The sequence below is a fragment of the Centrocercus urophasianus genome, unplaced genomic scaffold, assembly GCF_019232065.1.
Source record: "Centrocercus urophasianus isolate 14NV4802_14NV808 unplaced genomic scaffold, USGS_Curo_1.0 seq_10, whole genome shotgun sequence".
NCBI lineage: Eukaryota > Metazoa > Chordata > Aves > Galliformes > Phasianidae > Centrocercus > Centrocercus urophasianus.
The window spans coordinates 39037334-39063733 of record NW_024884142.1 but is presented as its reverse complement, the minus strand read 5'-3'; positions in this window follow the sequence as shown (position 1 = coordinate 39063733).

Sequence of the window (26400 nt, the reverse complement as noted above, 5' to 3'; positions counted from 1 at the left end):
AGACTATGAAGTGAATATAGGTCAGAGAAGGCATACTACAGAAGGTAGTAAGTTAATCATACGCAAGTTAATAGCTTAAGAAGGTACCAATCTGAGTTTCATTTCCAAAATAATCATCTGCCTTGAGCAGAAAGTGCCTTGTTTTCAGTGTCGCACAGATAAAACCAAGCATAATCAAAATACAAATTTCTTTATATCTTCATATTATCTTTATATATTATTTATATATTTATCTTTATATTTCAATACTTTTAAAACTAGCCTCATGTATCCCAACAACTCTTCTGCTAAAGTCTCCTGAGTTTTTTCCCTGCTTGTCATTAGACCTGATGTATAGTTGATGACATGAAATGTGTGCTGGCTGTCTGCTAATCACTCTTGAACCTTTAAATACACTTCACATATGAATGTGAAGTCTTCAGGTTTTTCAGTGTATTATGAAAGTGCCTAGCCAGGAGAATGGAGGGCCCAAATGAGGGCTGTCACCATGAGAACACATGCCAGTGTGTGCATGTTAGCCAAGCAGGATGTGCTTAGATGGTTGCCTGCACTCTCTGCAGCTCAGTGCTGAGAAGCAGTACCATCAGAGGCACTGGGAAGAACTGGACTTCACTGTGAGAAAGAAGCTTAGGATCCCAAGGACTTAAAGCTGTGGGAAAGAGAATTCCTTCCTCCCCACTGTTCAAAGAAATCGCTTTCTATGGCAGCTTAAGCTGTTCACTGCAATAGCTGAATATTGCAAATAAAATGTGTCATCAGTGGCAGTGGAGGATCCAATTCTGTAGGGTAAAATGTGTCTTATTCCACTAGGAACTCAGTACTGACAAGATACTTAGATATTTTTATGAATACAAATTTTGCCAGGTCAAGCCTTGATTTATGTCAATGGGAGATAAGTCCTTGCAACATAAGCGTCTTTATTCTTCACTGAAATAGAAGTTTTCTTGATTGTCTTTGTCTTGACAGCCCATAAAGAAACAAAGTTTTTCAAGAGCTGCTTTAAATGTTGCAGAGTTGGGATTCACAGTCACAAAGAATCACGGAAACAATAGAATCACAGAATCGTAGGGGTTGGAAGGGACCTCTGGAGATCATCTGGTCCAACTCACTGCTAAAGCAGATTCCATAGAGTAGGTTACACAAGAAAGTGGCCAGGCAGATTTTGAATATCTCCAGAGAAGGAGAATCCATATCCTCTCTGAGCAGTCTGTTTCAGTGCTCTGTCATCCTGAAAGTAAAGTTTTTCCTCTTATGGAGTTCTTATGGAACTTCCTGTATTCCAGTTTGTGCCCATTGCCCCTGGTTCTGTCACTGAGCACTGTTGAAAAGAGCCTGGGTCCATACACCTGATTTCTGCCCTATAGGTATTTATAAGGATTGATAATATCCTGTCTCAGTCATTTCCTTGATGGAAACACAAAGTCTCTCAGCCTTTCCTCAATAAGGAAGACAATCCAGGACCCTAATCTTCCTGAACTGGGGAGCCCAGAACTGGACACAGTGCCCCAGATGTGGCTTCAGCAGGGCAGACGAGAGGGGGAGGATCACCTCTCTCAAGCTGCTGACCACGCTCTTTTTAGTGAATCCCCAGATATCATTGGCCTTCTTGTGGCCAACTGATTGCCCACCAAGACACCATGGTCCTTTCCCATACAGCTCAATTCAGCAAGAAACCATGCAATGGACAGCTTTCTAGGCTTTGAGAAAGAAAGCAGGCTTCGAGACTTGGGAAATCATGACACTGTTCTTCAGCTTGATCTGCAGAGGAGTTAATGCAAGGACAATTTCAACAGAAAAGCTGAAGGGAACTTTATTCCCATTAAAGTCAAATCTTGATGTAGACTTGCTTCCTTGGAGCTAGGCAATGATAGTGTGCTAAGATTGTTTATGTGATCTCAGACCATCACATTCCAGGGTTCAAATGAACTGAGAAAATTACATGACAGTAGCTGTAATATTACTGATTTCATCTTTAGTAAAAACCACATAGAAGGATATGTCCAATAGCTCAGCTGAGAAACAAGAACAGTCTCAGAGGAAAAGTTTGTTTCAAACATATCTTAATTTATATGCAGGCTCATTTGTACCTCCCCATATTACTGGAGTTTGGATAAAGTAGGTGGATTGACTACAGTCTGTGCTCCATTCCTCTTATTATTCAGGCTTCATACTGTGATAGTGGAATAGTTCCTGGATGTACAGAGAGTAGCATGATAAGGAACTGCCAGTTTTTAATTTCACCTTCCATTGTCCTCTCCCTGATTATTGGCACTCAGCTTGCACAGGCAGGGTGATGCTGCCCCAGTCTTGCACCTGGCTTCCTTGCCTAGTAATTACAGTAGAAAGTGAGTTTTTGAGAGCTTCACGTTTATGCTTCTGGCCCAATTAATATTTGTTGACTCAGAAAAGAGACTGAAAGAAATAAATTCATCAACATACAATGGTTTCATATCATCTGGTGGGTGATTCATGCCATGAAAAAATACAGGGGAAATTTGAGTCTCCAACTCAGGAGAGTCTTCTGTTGGCCATATAATTGTCTATTTGCCATTGGCTTTTTTTTTTTTTTTTTTTTTTTTTTTAAAGCTGTGAAAATTCTTTAGCTTGTCACAGTAGAGAGTGGCTTTGGGGTTGCTTTTTTTGTTTGTTTTGTTTATTTGAGTTTTTTGTAATCTTACTTATCATAAGACATGAAATCACTACCCAAGCCATTAATTGGACAGACTTCCGTTCTATTTTCTCAAACTCCTATTCATTCAGTCCAGCTTTTTGTGGAGACAATCTGGTGTTAGCATGGATTGATGGACTTTTCAGATGCTTCACTTGGAATACGTAAGGCCAGAAAAGAATTAAAGCAGCAATGATATTTTCCATTAAGGAAAGTTCACTGCTACATGCAGTGAAATAGTCCAGTGTTCAGAAAGATGGAAGAGGTCAACAAAAGCACTGCTCTTCTGTAACACAACTAGATTTAAAGAGCCTTTTAACTAAAAAGTATATGTATTTATTTATTCATCTCTTCATTCTGTTGTTGAGATGGCAAAGCTTTCAGGAACAGTCACCCAATGACCTTCATGGGAGACATGGAGGAACACAGGCCAGTGGTAGCAGTTAGTCCTCTGCTAACAGCATCTCCACACAGATTTAGTGGAGACACTCAGTCTGTAGTAAACACAGCCTAGGCAAATACAGACCTAAAGCTGTCTGCTTTCTCATTATTAATACATCGGAATCGTCTGGACCTGTGACCTCTTTACTTAATGTTCCACCCTTTTTTTTTAACTTCTTTTTCTGCCCACGTGTGCAGCAGGAACCTTCCCGGACTGCATATATGCAATCACAGTTGCAGTGTCTTAGTTCAGATTCTGCACTCCAGAGTCCCTCACCCACAGGGATGGGACTCTGACAAGACAGTTTGCACAGGAAAACAGCTTGTGTGTGCCCAGCATGCAAATGCTCCCCCTGAGCACAAGGGATACGATTTCATCTGGTAGCCTGTACCATGTGTAGCTTAATAGCAAGCCAAAAATGCAAGAAGACTATATCAATCATGCAGATATGGCAGGACAAAAAAAGACAGAAAAAAAAAAAAAAAAAAAAAAAGGAATGGGAGTACATCAGATAATGTTTCCATTCTTTTTCTCCTGTTACTAACAGACACTAAGCGCAAGTCTAGCAGATTTAAGTGCTATATAAAAATGAGTAGCAAATCAAGTGCAGGGAACAATACATCTGAAGGAAAAAGACTTCCAGAAGCGGACTTGGGCTTTTTTGTGTGTGAGGCCTGGAAACAGCTAATCTCTGCTGAGTAAAGATAGCCATTCAGATCAGATCAGTCGAATAGGCTGCCAAAGGAGGAAAACCAGGGAATCATTTCATTGTCACTACTGGGGAGCCAACAGATGCTTGGGATTCCATATCTTTGGGGGATAAATCTTTCAAAAGCTCCATTGACACTGGGGTATGTCAATAATTCAACATATTAGTTGGATGCAAATACTGCACAATAAGGCATGGAAAAAAAAACTGTAATTGGGAATGCTGGGGCAAAGGGGGCTCTATCTTCTGACTAAACCCATTGTTGAACTCCAGGCTGAACCTCCGACCCTTTACTTTGGAGAGACACAATAGGCTTTGATATGAGATGGTGGGAAACAGTCTTGGAGGCTCATTTCACATTCAGCTGCAATTCATCAGCTTGGCTGGGACTTCTAGCAGCTTTAATGACCACTGCAATTGATGGTTAAATCAATTTGTGACGGTGACAGCATGGCTGGCCCCTAGACTGTAACAATCCAGGATTACAACAGGCAGAAAGGGCCCCTGTTATTCAGACGTGCATGGTTTCTGCTCAGCTCTGAGTGGGAACAACAGTGGGACAAAGTCTCACAAGACTGGGCCTGGAGAATGTACACATTCACTCCAGTTGACTACACACCACCGCTTCTTCTTTTATCACGATAAGGCAGTTTAAAAAAAAAAAAATGTTACTAATAAAAATATACAGTAGAGCACAAAGGATGCTGATATCCTTAGGGAAAGTGGCAACCCAGAAAGAATTTCACCTTTGTTCCCTGGGGACGAAGTGGGTGGTCAGTCTCCCTCCACCCTGTCCCAGAGCCTGGTGCCCCCACAGTGAAACTCAGCCACCTCCGGATTATGGCCAGGCAGGTTTGCATTTGGCAAGAGGGATATCGAGGGGGATGGGGGCCAAACATAGCATGCAGATAATGAGAAGGAAGAACTGCTCCCTCTCCTGTCCCTGAAGAACAAATGCACGTGAAACACACCATAAAGCGATATAATCCATTTTCATCTTTGCAGGACTGTAATTACCTCTTACATCAAACAGATATTGCAGGGAATGAAGAAGACCAAAGCTCACTCTGGTGGCCCTGCTGCTCATAATTACATTACAGGACACTCAGTTGTTTTGGACAAAAGTCTGCAAGGCCATTGCTTGCCTAAAAGTAAGACAAAAATGCAAGTTCAAACCATTTCAGCTCTCCCTTCCGTCACATTTTGCTTGGTGCAATATTCTATTTGCACCTGAAAAATAAGGTGTTTGTTACTAGCAGACACAATTTCTGGAAAATATGTGATTTCAGTATAATACTTTACATCAGCTAACGAATTCAGCATCTGAAATCTATCAGACAAATGTACTATCCATGTTGTAACATGGATACACATTACATAATATGTATGTATGTTTTGCTTAAGTCAAATTATACTTTATATTTCAGACAATTCAATGAAAAGCAACATTTTGTATGTCATGTTAATTGAAATAATTTATTCCATCTAAACAGAAGTTATGATGCTACGTATCTAACTGACAGTGGATTCCTTTAAAAAATCAATATGATATGTTGTCAAAGAATCAAAATGCTTAAAAATTTATATGAGGCAGCTGGTAATGTGAGCGCTATACATGATGCCTATCAATAATTTGTAAATTATATAATAATTAATTACACATCTCTTTTTATGATTAGCTGTGGCTGAGCTGTTTCTGTGCATTCTAAAGAAACATTGAAAGTTAGTATTAAAAATATTAAAATGTGAGCCACAATCCACTGGCCTATTAAATAAATCACTTCATCTGGTTCTGAGTTGACATCTACAATTAATAAACAGTTGTAGAATCTTCCTTACAAAATGTCATGGTCTAAGAGTTGCAAAAAAAAAGCTGTCTGGATCCTTGAAATATGTAAATCAATTTGTTGATGTTAATACCTGAAAAATTGCATCCTGAAATAAAATACTACATCTTAAAAATGTAAACAACAGATTTTTTTCCTAAAAGAGCTGTCCAAATATTGAAAAAATATCATTGCTAACAGCAAAGAGGTCTGGCACTAGGTCCAAACCCTGACAGGGCAGGAAAGGAAAAAAAACATCACTAGGTTTCTATGGTAACAGTGCTAGTAGAAATAGTTGTGTGAGCATACTGAACATGCATAAAAGCCTTCCCAGGGGAGGTCAGAGGATTTGAAGAAAGAAAGAAAAAAAAAGATGGCAGCTTTTGCAGAAAGCAGAGAGACATTTTGTGCTGAATAAGTGTTTCACATTGGTGATGTGATCAATAACAAAATGTTGCAAAGATTACAAATCTTTGAATATCTACCCACTTGTACTTAAATCGCATGTTTGTGCATAGCGTGCTAAGAGGGAAACAAGATGCTAAATGTGTAGAAATGGGTTCAAGAAGAAGATTCTGCATACTTTCTACTACATGAGATATACATGACACGCACATTAGCTTTTGCACATGTGTAGATGTTGGTGTGTGAATAAATTATGCATCTTCATACAATGGAAATGTAATGTGAGATTGTTAACAGAATCCTTAATATATGCCTTATATATATATGTCATATATAAGGCATCACACATGGACATCATTGTATTAGATATATTAAATACATCTGTGCATGTTTAACTATTAAACATGAGTCTGAAATAGCTGACACAGATTACCAGTAAGAACATCAGCATAAAAAGTAACTCAAAAATACAAGCAAGAGGCACCTAATATTATTTGTGGGTGAGTTGTCTTACTTTTGGCAATTAAGGTATTTTAATCAAATGTAATGTTATTAACAATGATAAAGAAGACAGGAATCAGGCAGAGTATGTCGTACAAAAAGCACTCAATATGTGCCAACCAGACGCTGCAATTCTGCCTGCTTAGGAACCAAGTGATCACAGCTCATTCTTTGGAGCTAAAAATGTTCACTAGCCCTTTATTCACATCTGCCCCAATCCTCTCCGTTCATTGTTGGTTGCTATAAACTCTCTCCACAGGGGGATGGATTGGCATAGAGAAAAAACGTAACAGAGGCTCCCATACAGAGCATGAGCCGTTGCTGCAAGTGAAATCCCATATCCATAAAGCCAGGGGGAGGGGAGAGTTCCTGGTTACACTCAGAAGCTTGATTTGTGCACTTGCAAAGGCAAAATAATCTTGACGGTGTCTGGTATGTGAAGGAGGTTTGGAAAAACATGCATAATTCTCCTCAATTTTCAGAGCATCACAGTGCACTATAATTTCAAAAGCTTGCTGGATTACCTTCTGCAGTATGAAGAGAGAGAATTTTCACGCAGAAGAGGTGGCTACAGAAAGCAAACAGGATCTGTAGTCACTGCTGCACTTCTACAATTCAAAAGAAGCAGCACATTATCCAGGACTGACCCTTGCAGAGATAAAAGTGGCACAAAAACCTCCCTGCCCCACTCATCCCCTTCTCTCCTTCTCCCCCTTGCCTCCCTACAGCCAGCCACCATGTGAGGCAGAATGCGGCTTATTTGTGCCAGACACATGCCTGTCCTCCCTCACTCTCTGTAAGAAAACCGCTATTATTATTCACTTGCACTGTGCAGGGTGTGGCGTGGGCAAACAGCCAGCAAGGACCATGCCTCAGAGACCTCCCCAGAGAAGTCAGATAGATAAAAGATGCATTTAACTGTATTGCACCAAGCCTCATAGATCCTGCAGGAAATCACACCATTGGCCACATCAGCAAAAAAACAGCCAACCAAACAAACAAAAAAAGAGAAAAGCAACATATGACCTAGTCCAAACAGACAGAACCTACCACTGGTTTCTCTAGCACTTTTGTTCCAAGCTCTATACAGCTGCAGTAATTCTACAAACAATCTAGATCAAAAAGTCAGCATCACAAAGAAGTTGAACTCAAGATTCTCCATGCATTTATTTTCTTCCTACTTTCAGCTGGCAGCACCCCTATTTTCAGAACTGGAAGAAGTGTATCATGTTCTGATTTCTAGCAATGACCCTGACAATTTCACATGATTTCTGGTGCTTTCCAGAAGCCCCAGCAGGCCTGGCTCTACATGGTATATGCTCCTGATCTGGGGTATTATGCTATCTTAAATATGTATATTTCACTTGACATCTGGAAATGGTCAGTCATCGATCCAACATTTTTTCCACGTCTGCAAAGACTTAGATCCCAGCTGCTGAATTTTAATCCACATTCATGATTGCATGTCCTGCCTCCTCCTTGCTGTCCAGCAAACCTGGACTTTTTTCTTCTGTCACGAGTTCTTTCCTTTGCAAAAATCATTTTATAGCATAATTCCTGTCCTCATTCTGCATTTTATCTTGCTTGAATGTGATATGTGATAACTGCTTTCCTGTTCAGCAAGCTGTGTTGGGAAGAAAACGTCCCATCTTGCTAAAAGTATTTAACAGCGTGTCAGTTTATTCTACTCACAGTGTGTCCCTGTAACAGCAGCAATGATGGCATTCTGAACCTCATAACCTTGGTGGGAATTCCCTGCTAAGAGGCCACACTAACATAGAGGCCACTCTAATACCTTTCATACTGATGGATCAATGTGGATAATTTTAGTATAAATGATGGCCAACCTATTAAGACAGTGAACTGTGGAGCAATTAAAAACTTGAATTCTGTAGTAAGTCCAAACACACAATTAAATCAGTGTTAAATCAATGCCTTGTTTGAGCTTCTCTATTTTATCCCCAGCCTACCTAACTTATAGTCAGTTCAGAAATCATTACACTAAACCGCACCAATTTTTTAGACTGTAAACACACCTTAAAACACCTGAGTAAAGATTTTGAACAGATTTTATCTTTCAACACTTGTATAAATTGCAGTGAGGTAATCAGTGCCTAAATTAGTTTTATTAGTTTTGTTTGTTTGTTTGTAATTAGCATCATGAACTACCTCTCTAAAGTTCACTGGATATATAAACCTTTGTCAGATATGCTGTGTTCTCAGCGTCAATGAGCAAGCATTGGCCTTGATTGGAAGGAGACATTGTATTAGATTGTAGAAAGACATAAACACACAAAACCAGAGAATACACAATGTCCTAGTTTTTAAAGGCTCAGATGCATTCATTTATTTCTCTAAAGAGTGACAAGCAGAATATTTAGTAGCTCCAGTATTTACATCATTCCAGTTCTTTCTCCCTCTTCAATGGCTACAATTAGTTGGTCATACTTACAATTTTGTTTTATTTTTCTCCTTTGTAGAGATTCAGAAGATTCTGTTACTGCTAGGGTCTTAAATGCCCTATTCAGCCCTTCAGAAAATTCAGCATAAAACTGTGATGCCCTCATACATGTCCACCTTACCATACTCTGTGCATCAAGCAAAGCTAGCCATCCATATGCTGTACCTGGTAGAGATCTTTTTCCTCTGGTTTGAGTGGCTGCAGCTGTGTGATATGCCTAAAGCCAGGCGTGTAGAACAGCAGTTGCTGTCTGAGTTCCATTGAGAGAAATTGAAATACTTGCATGTCACAGGTATAGTACAAAAAATACTATTTCCTGTCAGATTTGCAACATCTTCTGGAAAAATCACACTCAACAGAATAATAAGGTTATTTATAGGTATATGGGATCCCAGAAAGTAAATATACTGGCCAGGTGGATTTCATAGAAACCACAGCAAGGGACTGGTTTTGTGACAGATGGGTAACCGAATCACTTATATCACTTGTCTCCAAACGACTCACAGTACAATTGAGATCAAATTGTCTTTTAAACTTACAGTGGAAAAGAGGCTCCTCTGAATCCTCATTATAGACATTTACAACATGAAAGAGAGTGTGACAGCACTGTAAGTCAAAATGCAGGAGTGGAAAAAGATTCAGGTCCAGAAAATTTCTTCCTACGCACAAACCATATGAATGTGAAAACCACACTTTAATACTTTAGATAAGTACTTTAGGTAAGTTTAGGTCAATCTAAAGAAACAAAAGACTAAGAAGATTGAACCTTGGAATAAGAATACTCAAGTGTCTGTATTGGTGAAGCACATTCAGGTATTAATAATTGATCACTGCAATAATTGTACTTTGGACACTTATTATCTTGGCTATTAATATATTATGGCACTATCAACCTGGTGTCAAAAAAACAGTGGCTCAGAGGCTTTCTTGACATTTTTTACTGCTTTGTCTGCCTGAATAGACATGCAAAATGTCTATAACGTGTTATTCTGGAGCTGAGACCACAAGCCAAAACTGCTGAAGACTATGGAAATCACATGAGTTCAATCTATGAATTAAAAGCAAACAAAAATCTGCTTCATTTCAGCCTCAGCAATTTAAGTAGTTTACTGAAATATTATCCATTCACTTGTGCCAAACCTGTTCAAAACAATAAGCTAACAAGCATAACATCTTATGTACGAATGACCTGAAATCACTGCTTAAAAATCCAAACAGCAAGGTTAAAAATCCAAACAGCAAGACAGTCTTACTAGCACATATAAGTGTAAACAAAAAGTACATTCACAGAATTATCATTAAACTTCAGAAACAGCACTAAGTACTTCTGTGAATAATCACTGACTTCAGAGTTACTGTAAATTGTCCGAATTCAGGCATATTGTGGGGTTTTTTTAATGACATCGCCGTGAAAAAGGTTGTTTACTCTTGGCCAGATTCTGATAACCAATTCCAGCATAGTAGTTCTTCATCTGAGTAGCCAGAATGAGTTCCACATACCTAAATACAAGAGAACACTTTGATCATTGGCACTGAAAATGAAGATCATTCCACTTTTATCATTTTTCAGACTCCTGCTACTTTGAAGCCTCAGAAAATTACTTATGAAACTGAGACTCAGCTCTACAGGATTGCTTGCAGAGATTTCACTCCTCACAAGAAAAGGTGACAGCATTTGCATCTTTATATAAGTCTTAAAAATCACAGCAGCTATAAAGCAGTGACATTTCTGCTGTAAGAATTACATGCTGATTTTGTTGCATGCAGTGTTGAGGTGGCTAAGTAAATAAAAGGTTTATTTTGCATGTGATCACTAGAAACAGTACATCTTAGATCATAAAAACAACCCCTAAGAAGCACAGTTTTGCACTGGCCAAGTAATGCAGAAAATGGCTTCTCGTTAGCCATAAGTTTTGACAGAAAGAGAAAATAGAGCCCAGGAGTCCCAACAACAGCTTCTGTGCTTCAGCCATTAGATCATGCTGAAATGTCCAACAGGTCTAAAATTCAGTTATATGAAAGCTCACATAAATATTTTAGTATTATATGATATTTTAAGTACTCCAAAATCTATGGCTAGGGCTCTTAGGGCCAGCTTTTAAAAGATTAAAGGTTATATTTTAGGGTAATTAATTCCACTTATTTTCATTTTTAAAATGTAATTAATGTTTTTTAAAAGGTGACATACTATTATTCAGACCTCCATTGCTTTCATGTTTGGTATGGTTTTTTTGTGCAATATGTGCTAAGTAGGTAGAGCAAACATTTTGATAGGTGACTGAAAACAAGATCCAGGCTGATCTATGAAATTCTTTGCATACCTCAGCTTAGACACCTGCATGTGCATAAAGGCAGCCTTGTCAAAGCCATTTGATGCCTTGATCCTGCCAAAGCACTCTCATGACTGAATAACATGGCACGAAAGGACCCATAGGCACTGAAAAGGAACATAAGCACTACAGGTGGATGACTATCCTTCCATGAAACTCAGCACCCTGCATGACAGGAATCATGCATAGGTGTCATGAGCTCCAAAGAGATACAGGTGTCCTGTCAAGAGTCCTCCCATGGGTTGCTCCCCAACAAGTATACTGGTGACACTTCTGAACCCATTCTTTCTGTCCCTCTAGTGAGCCCCAACACTGATCTGGACTACCTTTGACTATCAGTCAAGGTGAATAAGGTGTCCTGGTTAGGCCCCATCCCTGGAGGTGCTCAAGGCCAGGTTGAACGATGCCCTGGGCAGCCTGAGCTGGTGGGTGGCAGCCCTGCCCGTGTTGGGGCTGGCTGGGCTTTGAGGACCATTCCAACCCAAACTGTTTTGTGATTCAGTGATTCTATTTTATGTATTAGGACATCAGAACTGAGTCCCCTCACTGCAAGAAAGACATGGAGGCCCTGGAACGTGTTCAGAGGAGGGCAACAAAGCTGGTGAGGGGTCTGGAACACAGGCCATATGAGGAGAGGCTGAAGGAGCTGGGAATGTTCAGCCTGGAGAAGAGGAGGCTCAGGGGAGACCTCATTGCTCTCTATAACTTACTGAAGGGAGGTTGTAATGAGCTGGGGGTCGGCCTCTTCTCTCGTGTCATTAGTGATAGGACCAGAGGGAATGGCTTCAAGCTACGGCAGGGGAGATTCAGGCTGGACATGAGGAAGTATTACTTTTCTGAAAGGGTGGTCAGGCACTGGAATGGACTGCCCAGGGAGGTGGTGGAGTCACCGACCCTGGGGGTGTTCAAGGAAAGGCTGGACATGGACATGTGTTGAGGGACATGGTTTAGTAGGAGCTATTGGGAATAGGTGAACGGTTGGACTGGGTAATCTTTTAGGTCTTTTCCAACCTTGGTGATTCTATGATTCTGTGATTCTAAAAGGCCAAAAGCGTTATGGAAAAAATCAGATTTCTGTCTTGCTTCTGTATTTTTTCTCAAAACTCCTTCTGTAACAGTTCCTCCTCATTCCAGATATGCATAAATGAGAAAATTAAAAGCAGACAGACCAGAAAAAAAGCTAGGGAAGTTACTTTTCTTTTAATAAAATTGAGAAAGTTTAAAATAGCAAGAGTTAAGCCCTTAGTACGAGGTAGCAGACATTTGTTTTGCATAAAAATTCTCTGGCATTTAAAGCTCCAGAAGACTTTCACCATGAGCTTATCCTGCTCTTTGCTTACGTGGCGCTGGGACCTCCTTCAGCTGCTGAAGATGTGCTAAATAGAAGGCAAGGGAAGATCTGGATCTTCTTTCCTAAGCAGTCTGGGCAAGAAAAGAGGGGTTTCTTCTTTATGTAATGAAGAAGTCAAAGAAGTAAAGCTTAGAGAAAACCAGCAGAAGACAAGATGTTAACACTTCTCCAATCCTTGTGTTAGTGGTCTGCATTTGCCATATGTCTTCCTCTTAACCTGAGGTGCTGTCAGTTAGGGTGTTAATGTGCTGCTATTCCTTCTGCCTGCTTTCTACTAGGTCTGCCTGCTTGGAAAGGCCCTTCAGTAGAATCAGATGAAAAATGAGCAGGCAAATAACTGAGAGAAACATGAGGAAACAATACCATATGGGTCATACTTCCCAAAGTAAATCTTAGTAAATTCTGACTAAGTCAGTCACACCACACAGATTCACATCAGATTGAGAACTCAACTCTTCTATATATATCCTTCATACAAAAGAGTTCAGAATAATCTGTTACTTCCTTGTTACTACTGCCCCATATGCAGTCTTTTCTTCTACAACAAGTAAAGGTCTTATCTAAGGGATATGAGTGCAAGGTCATGAACCTCAGCATTCATTCACCAAGCTTGTACACACATACACTGTACGTGTAAAAGATAGCTTTTAATTATTTCTTTCTGTGAAAAATGAAAATTGTCAAGTGCATTTGCTATAAAGAAAAATATAATCTGCTCTATAATTAGCTCTTAAATGGCAACTTGCAATAATCATGCCCTCAGCAAGATACTTTGCCATCAATATAAAACAACTCAAGACACTTGGGGAAAAAAAAAAAAAAAAAAAGTGTGTTGAGAAAGAGAAAGCAAGACAGATAATTAAAACCATTCAGGAATGTGGGAGATGTCATTCTGAAGCAGAAGTAACCTTAAGACAGAAACAGATTCAATCTAACTAGGGAAATCAAGCATGTCTGGCGTCTTTACAACAAATGACAGATAGCAGCAATAGCCAAGGTTTGGACTAGGTCATATATTTTATTAAAAACCCATATGGCATTATGATCCACTATGAAAAATGTGTATAGTAGTGGTTTATGGCCGCAGTTCATACACTAACAAGTTTTTCATTTACTTGAACATATTCCATCATGTTCAGGACAAGAAAGTGTTTCTATCTCTTATTAGTCATTATTTTGGCATTATGGTATGATTAAAAAAGCAGCTCAGTACAGCTCAAGTAATGTAATTTAATAAGATGTACTACTTGTTGTTTGTTTTAGAATAGATGTTTGTGACCACCTGTTAAACATCAGCATACGTCATCTTGGACATTTGTGACACATTGGCTGAATTCAAGTCCAAACTCAAAGCAGTATCAGATATGCTACTGTTTTGGAGCAATGTAGAAGCAAATATGCTGATTAAGTTAAAAAAAAAAAAAATTAAAAGGCAATTTTCTACTACTTTTATAGGTGCCAGTGGGATCTATGTAGGAATGCTGGACAAGAAAATCCACACTTCCACACCATGTGATGGGGAAGGCGTCTGCTGCATGGGTATTTATCAGTGTGCACCAGTCCTTCATGCAGAAAGTTCATGGTGCTCTGGGGATGAAACCAAGCAAAGTTTACAGATCAGCAACTTGTCAGCCCCAACCTCCACATGAAATTAAATGCAGATAAAACAAATAGAATGTTTTAAGGAAATGGAAATACCAAGTGCTGGAATTTCCTGGCTATATACAGCTGGATTTATTTCAAGCACTGTGGACATGGAAAAAAACATGAGCTCATACTCCCCATATGGGAAATATGATGTTGGTAAGAGAGGAAAACAGAGTTACAATCCCTACTCTTTGGAAACTGTGGGATTAACCAGGCCAAAGACAAGGGAACCTGACTACCATCATGAGTAGCTGCCTAGTCACAGCCCAGAGAACAAAATGGGCAGAAATATGTACCCAGTAAGGAGAATGGATGAGGCTTTCTGGGGTTAGTGAAAGGGAGAAAGAAAATTAAGCCATGTGGCAGCAAGCTGCGCTGTGACCCTTGCCCTGGCTTCGTGTAATTTTCTAATATAGAAGCAGATTATGTGACTTACTGATTCCAGTGTACAGTGAGGGGTCAGCTTGAATTACAAGGATGAAATGTTCAAACAGGAGAACATCAGATCTGCAGCATCTGTGAGTGCAGCAGGGAGTTATCAGAGAGGGGATAGGAGCAGGGGCTGCTGGAAGTGGGAAGTCATAACATGCTGCATCCTCACATTCAGCACCCAAAATTAGTGGACACTTGTTCAATTAACCCCCATGTGTGGTTTCTCCATCTATAAAATAGTTTTCTTGCAGGATGTGCCTACTACAGCATTGCAAATTCCATCTGTGGTTTTGTTTTGAAGCCATACCTTCCCCACTAACCACACTCCAGTTTGCATTCCCAAGACCTGCTGGGGCACAGGTTGAATTTTTCTGGGAGCAATTGATATAGGTGTAGTTCTGCAGGCAACCCATCTAATGCCCTCCAACCACTCCTGGATGTTTCAAATGTGCTGCTGGGGTGCAGCAATCCCCTGCAATGTGCGCATCAGGCCCTCTGCATTCACTCTTCCATGAAGGGATTCACTGCTCACTAACAGGCACAGATTTCTGTAAAATTGATGCTGCAAAGTGCTTAGCTGCAGCAGTGATGAGCAGGAGAGAACCACCTGGGAGGAAGCTAAGAGTCTTTTCTTCAGAGCAAGGTTTGTAGGGTGCAGAGTAAAAGCATCATATACCAGATGCAAGAAGGATAGTAAGTAATACATAGTGGTCCTTAAATGGGCCACTTACACTTTCTATGCACTGTCTGAGGTTGGTGTCGTGGAGAGAAATTGCATACATTCATGTAACTAAAGACTGCCTTGAGGTATACATTCATGAGGTCAAATTAAAGTTGCACAGACCACCTTAATTCTGGCATTTCCTAAGTCTCAAGTGTTTGACTTTACAACCTTAATAATGTTCTTTTAACATAGATTTCGTAAGTGTAATAAATTATATACCCTTCTCATTTTCAGTGCTCTTCTCACCAGTAATGCTGTTGGACTCTGGTCCTTTGTTATGAAAACAAATACTGGAAATTATTGCTGTTGTTATTGAAACCAGATGTACTACTCTCTGAGGCATTTATTTGTATAGTGTCAAGCTCTGGCACATTGAATTTCAGCGTATTTATTGAATAAAAAAAAAATAGAACTGATAGTGAAATGTCAGTGCTGGAAAAGCCTTAGTAGCTTTCTTTTCAGGAAAGTCTGCAGTGTTCTTTTTGTACATACACATTCACACCAGTGACTCTAAGCAAAATTGACAAAATCACGTTTTCATCAGTATAGAGTAATGGAAAGTTACACTGGGCCAAGATGAAAGAATTTTGGTCCGAACGTGTGAGGCATTAAATTTGTCCTGAAGTAGGTGGTCTCTGGTGCCTCATGGACAAAAAAAATAAAATGTGATGCCTTCGGTAAAATGCAAAAAACAGCAAAGATGAATCACAGACCTCATCTTCCTTTCTGAGATCTCAGCAAAAGCTACCCTGAGGGACAGCATTTCACTTACTGCCAAGACATGTTTTAGTTCATGCTTCAATTTTAGAGGTTGAACTTTCAGCCATCAAACATTAGGTGGGAAATACCACATTGTGTTTCTTCTACACTGTCACTGCTCGTCCTGACCTCACTCCAAGGAATAAGGCTGTTGACTATATTGAAAAGGAATGGGAGGAGAAAATATGCAGGGGAGAAGCCCAGTGGGTGTCTAACAGGATATAGGATTGTAGGGAGACGGAAGACTTCCCTAGTTCTTCCTTGGAAGGAGGATTCCAAAAACACTGGATAGAGATCTCTGCAGAAGGCACAAAGTAAAGAATTGGAATAGTATAACTATTTTCATGAAAATTGTCAGCACTGCTAGATAATACTGATTAAACATATTTCTTCAAAAAATACTGGATGTAACCATTTATAAAGCCTTAAAGTAACATTACAGCTCTATGTCTAAGTATGCAAAAATTAGCAAATCCTAGTGCTAGATAGCTAGACGTACTGGCAATAATTCAATCCTTCTATAAACGTATTTTAGTATGAATTTTAATTGCATGATCACCTTGCAATTTTCATACAGGATTCCAACCTCAGTTAAAATACATGCTGGGTAATGTGAACGTGACCCACGTTCATGACTGTGCTGGTAATGAGGTTTTGCCAAAGGGCTGAGTCTGTAGAATTACCAAGCACTCGTGTCAGTCAAGGATTGTCTGTATTCTGGATGTGCATCATGACAGCTAAAGACTGTAAATCGGCCAGTGGGCTTCTCAGATTGGATAACTAGTCTTATCCTGTTTGAGCTTTAAATGTTATGTCACTTAGGTGTCTTCTCACAAGCCTGGATACCAGTATGCTTTCATCTCAGAGAGCTGTCACGAAAATGAATTTATTAGCAGCTGTATCTCTCTTATGCACTGCAGTAAAAACAGCGCAGTAAAGCTAGCTGAACTATTAAGCACACATGGAAGGCATGTGGTTATGTATATGCAGAGTAATAGATTTCCATTCTCTGTGAAATGAGCAAAAAAATTAATGCTGCTGCTTACTGAGAGCTTTTGCAACTTTGACATGTCTCTTATATAGGCTTTCTGCAATGTAACCACCTGTGCAGTTCCCAGGGTCGTGCAAAACACATACAGGTGTCAAAAATCTTTCTCTCTAAATAAGCAATATATATGGGGATGGCTGAACAAAGCATTGTAAGTATGGAAAAGTGTCCTTTCAGTTAATGTGTGTTAAGCATTGCTACAAATAAATTACTTCTAGCTTCATTATTCTTGAATACCCATTGATCATTTTTAAAGAATGCTGTTTCTGGACAGGGCACTGCTGACAAGTCTAAACAGACAATTATTGTCTTCTCATTTATCCACTGACCAGCCTCCCATGTTGTGGCATGGCAGAGTTCACAGTCAGCCTCACAAGGCTTGTATTTGAGAAGGACCAAGCCTTGTTTATTTGGTCTTCCATACAATCCAGGGGAGCAAAAGCAACTAATCAATCGATTGATTTCCTTCCATTCTTCTGACATTCCTTGGATTTTCTGCAGTGAAGATCAGACACCTAACTCAGAAAACAATTTGGAACTTCAGTGAGACTTAGAGAGAAGCTAGCTCAAAACAGCATGGATTTTTATCAGCAAGCTAATCCCAGAGTACCTCTGACATCTCTAAATGATGGTAACATAAGAAACAGAGAAGAATGACCAGGTAGTTACTGAAAAATGGAATCCTTGTGGCCATTTCAAAAACACTGTACCGTAACCAAAAATGTCCAGTGGGAAGTCTGAAAGAAGAAAGTAAATATTTTTTTAGTACAGCTATAAGGAAAATGTGCTCCGTTAGTTTATGAAGCTTTTGATTGTACTGTGATTAATCAGATTTATGCTGCATATATAGTATATGGCCCTAATTCAAAATGTAGGAGGAACTCTTGTAATAAAACACAGTGATTATTTATTTTTAATATTGCAAAAGGATACTATTTTTACTGCAATGCACAACTGTGCCAGTGGAAAATAGTGGGAAGGAAAAAATATATTGTCTGGCACTGGTTGCCATAGCAGCAAGCTGAAGTTCAAGGAGAAGTGGAGAATCTGACTTCTGTGGCAAAGTAATGAATTTAGCATCTACAGGAACAGAAATGGATTTTCTGTCACAGCCTGTAAATCAACCACAGGAAACTAACATGCTGGAGATATTTAGGAATGCTTTATATCTGCTCCAGATGTATGAAAAGTGTATCAGAATTATCTCTCTGGGTTTTGTCTTCAAGGGCCTTCCCTTTTTTTGTTGTTCCGACCACTGCACTTAAAAACACACTTGTTTGTTACTGAGACAAAGGAACAAGCCTTGCCATTTTCTCAGCAGCCACCCAAAGACAGAAGGCATCACTCTCCTCTGAGAACGCTGCTCTTGTGCACTGTCTTTTTGCAGTGCCAGAAGGTCAGCAATGAATTACTTGTGTCCAGTTGTCCGTGCCAGCTTTCGAGAAACATGGTATCCAGCTTAGCAATACGAACAAGCAAGATGCTTTTCAACATATCCATGCACATGTGTGACCAATCCACCTTGAAAAACTTGTCTGCTTGGCAGGGGGAGCTGGTTTAGATGACCCCTCCAGCCAAAGAAAGGGGAGATGGAATTCAGATGCTGAGCTGATATTGTATGAACAGTATATGTAAGCAACCAGTTATCTTGATAGAGATTTGGGGGAATGGTGCCCATGTTTCAGTTAAATCTCTAGTCAGTCCTCATGTTTCCTCAGCATCTTTTGAATGGCTACTTGATGTCCAGAATGGCTTTCTCCTTGGCCGCAATAATTATGCCCCAGCTATTTAAACAGTATCTGTGAGAAATGTATAGAAAAGAAATACATCTCACAACAGTGGGACCCAGATAGCATTCTTCATGTTCTACATGACATTAAAAACATGAAAAATAAATAGCTTTCCTTTCTACCTCTGTTCCTGGAGCAGATGGAACACACTCTGGGGAGAGGGGGGGAAAAATCTTCTTAAATAAAAAAAAGAATTATTACAATACACTACAGTTAATCTATCTATAATGGTTTCTATTCCTAATAAATCACACTCATTTAGCTCAGATACAATTCTTAAAAAGTCAGTGAAGATAAAGCAAAATGAACTCAATGTGAGCAGAAACTATAAAACATAGTGGGAAAGAAATAAAGAAATAAAGGAATATATTAAACAAAAAAAACAAATGATCAGAGTTTTTACATGTATGTCTTTTGCATAAGAGATGGAATGCACCCTAACCCTGTTACTGCAGAGGGTTCGTATGGGATATCTCTTATTTCTACACACACTTTTTGCCTATCAGTCATGAAACGGAATGCAGACTGAACATCAAGTAAAAGTTAAGGAGTTAAAATATTTCATAGAATTTCATTTTATATAATTTGCTGATTGTGACTAATTCCTGTTCAAATTCTCTTTTCCTTCCAGAGTAAAGGAACAACGGGAAGCATAAATTTTCCTGGGTGTGCATTTGTAACCTCCTCCAAACAAAATTATTTGAAATCTGCAACTTAAAACACATAGTATCACAGCCATATATAAAGACACAGCAAACTCTCTAAGATAAGCCCATCTGAGACTATCTGAAAGAAAATAAATAATATTTCCATTCTAACCGCTTCACATTCTGTTCTGTTACTCCAGTTTCCTATTCCACAATCATCATGGTCCTCAGCATCAGATGAACTTAAGAGTGATTCCCAATTTATGATTTTCTAAAAAAGGTGAAATTCTTAAACTTGTAAAACTAGTCCTGAGATTAAAAATAGTTGGTTTCAAGATTTGGGTAACCTGTGGCCATTTGGAAAAAAATAAATAAAAAAAATAGAAAAGACAAAGAAATACAAATTTCAAAAGTACTTTAGTTCCACTTAGGACAGCTGTAGAATTGAGGATATGTTTAATCTTTAATTCACATTTCTTATTCTTTCTTACCCTTCTAACATAACTTCAGCCCCCTTTGAGCTGTTATAAATAAATAGACAGCTAGTAGCTTCAGTTTCATCTTTGCCATCTTTCATTTGAAATGTGAGTCTTTCTGGGATGAGAGCAGGACAGCATCGCTCTGCATGTGTTTTCTTCTCAGGAGTCCTTATAGAGAAAGCCACTTTGCTACTGAGGTGAACCACTGCAATGACAGCTTGGAGTTTGTGGGATTTCTTTACAAAGATATTAGTTCACATTTGAAGAAAGGAGTCCTCTGATTCAGGAGAGTGCTTTAACACAATAATGGCCTACCATGTTTCTGCTGATTTGGTTTGAAACTGTAAGTAAGCATGAAAATAGCAGAAAATCATTATTTCAATTACTACTCCTGTCGTGAATGTAGGGTTCTCTCTGTCTGACAAACAGTACATGATCTTCATTTACATGATCTTCTCTTAGAGTGGAAAATAAATAAATAGCTTTTATTTTCTTCCCAGTCTTGTCACTAAAGCTCCATTTAAATGCATTCAGGTCGAATGCCTTACTTCTGACTCCACAGCACTTCTCATTTCTCTCCCACTTCCCAGACAGGTAGGTACAAAGGCTGCTGAGAAGGGCAGAATAACAAGGTAAAACAGGCACATGCTTTATTTTCCTAAAGAAAGAGGATGAGCATTAAAGAAGAAAGAATCCTACTCTGTACACTGGCCAAGCACTGTTTGCTCTCCTAGAGCAAAGTGTGTAAGCTCAGTCTATAAAACATGCAGCCGCAAAGACAGAGGGCAATTTCAGTCCCATTCCCTTTCTTGCAGTCATCAAAGTTGGGACCACATATGCATGGCCCAAGTTCTGGATCACGACCAGGCAGGCCAAATTTATGTCTGGGCTGGTTCTGGTTTCTCTGGAGCTAAACAAAGAGAAAAGTCTCCTTACGGTGTCAGGATCTACTCTACTGATCAATTAGACAACTTAATTATCCTAACCTTTTGGCAAACAGAATACTAGCTACTCAGAAAAACAGTTAACTCCAACAGTAATGCAGAGATCTGACCAGGATATATGTCAATAAACTGTCAGTAAACTGTCCACTACTGCTAAAAACTGAAAATATTTATCCAGGCTGATAGATGTGTCAGGTAGGTGGTGGGTGCTCTTACATTTCAATCAGTTTCTTCTCAACAAATATTTGTTTCACAAAAACTCATAAATATCCAGCAGATGCCTCCCATGATTGTATCAGACCTTTCAGAGTTATAAACTCAGGCACTTTAAACTGGTCTCAATGTTGTAAGGTTTTAATTACCTATAAAATCTGTCATTTCAACTTTCTTGCCCTCTGTTCACATAGGTGGACCCTGAATCTCTGAAGTAAGCCAACTTCCATGAGGGAAGAAAACAGTCAGTCATTTTTCTGCAAGATTCAGATTGCAGCGTGACTGCACAAATTGGCATGACTCGACTGCTGGAACAATTGAAAGTGTGGGAACATGTGTGGTATTGTCACCAAACACACTGTCATGTCAAATCACAGCCTCAAGCAAAAGGACTGAAGGATGTGATTTGGACCTAGATCTCTCATCATGACTGAGATTTCCAAGATGCATGGAGAAAGCTACATGCCTTCTCCCAGAAGATTTGTGAATCAACTTTCAGGATATTTTTTCAGTATCTTAGTAATAAAAATGAAAGAAAATTTTCTGTTGGTTTGGGTTCTTTTGTTGCTGTTGTTGTCTGTGGGAGGAGGGTGGTTTGTTTGGAAATCATCTGTATGCTGGTCAGTCTTCACTGAGAATTTTTTCACATTTTTTCATAGAATCATAGAATCACAGAACAGTTTGGTTTGCATGGGACCTTAAAGCCCACCCAGCCCCAGATCCTGCTGTGGGCAGGATTGCCACCCCCCAGCTCAGTTGCCCAGGGCCCCATCCAACCTGGCCTTGAGCGTCTCCATGGATGGGGTCTCACAGCTTCTCTGGGCAGACTGTGCCAACACCTCCTAATGTCTAATCTAAACCTCCTCTTCTTATTTTCAAGCCCTTGTCCTACCACTGCATTCCCTGATAGAGTCCCTCTCCGTTTTGGGAGTTGCTGTAGTTGCTAAAGGAAAAGCCTTACTTACTATGCTATGCTTAATACATCTGGAAAAATCTGACTAGTTCTGCAACAGTTTCCACAGCTCATTAATTCTTCTATGCAAACTTGTTTATGAGCACAAATGATTCCCCCCCCTATCAATTATCTTCAGAAATTATCACAGGAGAGAACTGGCACTGGAAAGAGTCATTACATTAATGCTTGGATTCTTTTTATAGTTTTCAGGAAAAAAACTTTTGTGTTTGTGGTGTCCTTATTCACCTGAGAAATATTAATTAGTGCTACTAATTCTAGTGAAGTATTTACTGTCTCCGTAATTAGATAGCATACCAAAGTATGTTATCTAGCCAATACCCCTCACTAATCATAACACACAGCTGCAAAGCTCCAGGAGGGCTTTGACAGGTATACTGAAAGTTTGTGTTAGTGGCAGGAGAGAAAGTGAGGACACCTGGCCCATCCAGCATTCACCTTGAACTGACTTTTTATGTGCAGTGAGTAGGGAGGAGAGTGGACTTGTTTACGGTTCTGTTTAATCTTCAATCACCTCAAGGGGATTTTTGTGATCTGCTGATTTTTTAACTGTTAGCAGTGGCAGGGAAGCCAGAGTTTATAGTCTTCTGGTTTCCTGCTGGATTCTGCATGCCAAAACAAAAGTCTGCTCTCCTTCCATCTGCTCCTTACTCCTTCTCTGGGCTAACCCCTTCCCTCTGAAAGGAATTTTCTCTACAAGAGAATCAGTTTATCTCACTTTCCGGTGAGACTCTACCCTGAGTAGTTCAGGCAGAGGACACTCAGCTGCATGTAACTCAGCTTTGTGGTGTGCTGCATGAGTCAGTGCTGCTCCTGAATGTTTAAAGATGCATGCATATCTTCTTGCCATTCCCACAAGTAGCATGGAGAGGCTTAGTAATTTTTTTTTTTTTTTTTTTTTTCAGAAATCTCTTCTAAATAGTCTGTCCACCTCAAGCACACTGCTCTACACTGCACTTATGCAGTCCTGGGAGAGCAGCAGAGCAAGCAACATCACTGCCAAGCTCATCAGTGCTGCCAGCTTGTGCCAAGCTAAGACTGCTTATAACTGTGCTCTTAGTTGTCAAGAGCTGTCTAGGAGCAAGGTGTGCAAGCAGGGGGTAGGGACTCTGGCATTACTACTATGGGCTTGATGCTCCCCAGAGCTGCTGAAGAAGATGATCCAAGTGATGTGGCTCAGGTTGTAGAAGACAATCAAAGACCAGAGGGCAGGCACAGACATTGCAACTGGAGAATAAGAGAAGGGAAATGTCTCCAGAGGCACAAAACTGAACAAACAACTTCAGCTCTGTCATGTCCTGACATTTGAGTTCTTGGGTTGGAAACGATCTTTTTATCTAGGTTACACGCATACAGAAGACGGTTACAAGCAACAGCATTTTTTTTACCATCTTGTGTCATAGTTTCAAATGGCATCTTTAAGAGAACAACATAACTGCATTTTGCAATGAGCTTCAGCTTGTTAAATCCTGAAATATTGACAACCATGTGCAATTAAACCAATCTCTCACTAGGTTCTCTCTGTAGCACTCACTTTATGGGGCAACTACTTGGAGGAAGGTAGTTTAATGTTCTCTGTGCAAAAGCATCAATAAACATTAGTGTAGACACCTAAGCATCACTGACAGAGTCTCATATAAAGCCAAAGCAAATCAGGTAGTGAGAAGATTACATACACTGATTAAACCATTACATTAGGTGAGTAACAAGGATCCTGGATATCTCAATGTCTGTTTGACACAACAAAAGGCAAGAACTACTGGTTTAAAGCTATTAGTGTAAACTGGGAGAACATCTGCTTGCCTATTGCTTTATAGACTAACGGACTACAGCTATTATCACGATCTAAGGGAGCTCTGGGTAGAGACTGGAGAGTATGTATGGTCCTACCAGTACAGATGCTGTGTGTAGTCAATGGAAACTTAGTCAAATACACTTAATTACTCACATAATTAAAGATCATTACTGAAAGTAAACATAATCACCAAAGTTAGCACTCTTGAAGGAGTAAGTGACATTTCTCATTTATTCATACAAAAACCAAAGGAGATCATTAGGGCATAGATGTACTCTGGTCTGGCAGAATGACAAGCAGTTGCAGAGACATTAAGCATATTTATAGGTGTAAAATAATAATAATAATAATAATAATAATAATGAAAGTCTAATGCCTTTCCAGTAGAGGAACTGCAACTTGAACTGCGATTGGAACTGGAAATGGAGAGAGGAGCAGAGAGGAAGGAAGGTGAGGGGAGTAGGAAGGAGAAGACTGTAAACATATGTACAGAATATGATCTTTGGTCACTACAGTTTCTAACCAAAAGCAAAGGGGAAAGCTTTAGATGATCTAGAAAATTTTTTTACAAGCTGATCTCTGTCGTGCACATAAAACATCCTGAAATCAACAGTGGTTGCTTAACTCTAAAGCAATCACTGCAGCAACTCTGAATGAAAGAAGATTTGGGTCAAAATGGCTCTGGGAGAGTGTTGCTTTCTGTGATGGCAATAGAAATTATCTGATATCAAAGTGTAATGTAAGTTACATATTCCCACTGGACTGACCACATTCACCACGCATCTAACATTAACATGGAGAGCAAGCAAAAAAGTGTGATGGATTCATGAGGTGCCAAGTGGCAGGGAGCTGGGCTGCCATTTTGTGAATGGGAATGGATACAGGTGAATTTTGCAGCTTCAGTAGTAGTCCCAAAATAGCTTTTCTCAAAGTCTTTTATTTTAGGCCACAGCTTCTCTGTGCTGTAGCCCTTTAGCCAGATCCACTGCTACCTAATGAGGAAATGAAAATACAAGGAGGGATTTTCTTAATGTAAAAAGCTTTTTTGGGGGGGAAATCATGCTTTACTGAAAGCCAAAAAAAAAAAAAAAAAAAAAGCCATTTATTCAGATCTGAATCAAGACATAAATTTAATCTGTACATTTAGAGATATATATATATAATATTATATGCATAAGTATACATACTTGTGCACATAAATGTACATATAAGTACACACATGCACATGTATGTACACAAATATATTGCACATTTATAATACAAATATACATAGAAGACTATGCATACATGCATACACTTGTGCCTGTATTTACGCCTGCACTTATGCCCACACATACTTACATTCACATGTATGCATAAAGGCATATGTGTGAATTGATGTGTATGGGCGTGTATTTAATGTGAGATATATGTCTAAACTCCTATTGTGGTTAGTGGAGTTAGGGCAGGTGTCTAAAAGCAGCTGGGCATAGTGACCTAAGCTGTCCTCTGCTATCCAAAACAGCCACACAGGTCTGCAGAGGCAGATGTGGCGTGGGATCTTTGGAGATTCATGGCCTCATGGACTGATCCTTCTGGAGGTCACAGAGGATTATTTTCAGGGGTCTCAAATTGTATTAGATGCATATGTTTAGACAACTAAATCCAGCTCCTAGTCTATGGATTCTCCAAAGCTGCTCAGCAGAGCTCAGCTAGAGCACCATTTGTTCACCTGAATAGCTCTCAAAACTCTGTTGACTGTATTTACTAAATCACCATTGTTTGTTTAGGAAGCTTAGACAGCCAGCATGTGTCAACACCTGTACAGAGACTTTGCAGTCTCAGCCTAGAGCAGAATCCCAGTCTTAACCACAGAAGTATCAAATCTATCTTAACTTTAATTTGAAATAGTTGTAAAATCATAGAATCATAGAATCACAGAATATCCCAAGTTGGAAGGGGCTTATAACCATCACTGAGTCCAACCCCTGGCTCCACACAGGATAGTTAAAAATTCAAACCGTGTGTCCACGGTTGAGAGAGCATGTCCAAACACTCCTTGAATCCCAACAGCTTGGGGCCATGACCATTGCTCTGGGGAGCCTATGCCAGGGCCTGACCACTCTTCTTCTGGTAAATAACCTTTTCCTGATATCCAGCCTTACCCTTCCAATGCCACTCTGTTGGGTCAAAGTTTGTCCCATGAAGGACATAGGAAGCACACAATGGAAGTGGAAAACACCTAAGTTCCACAAAAACTGTGTCTGCAATAGCTGC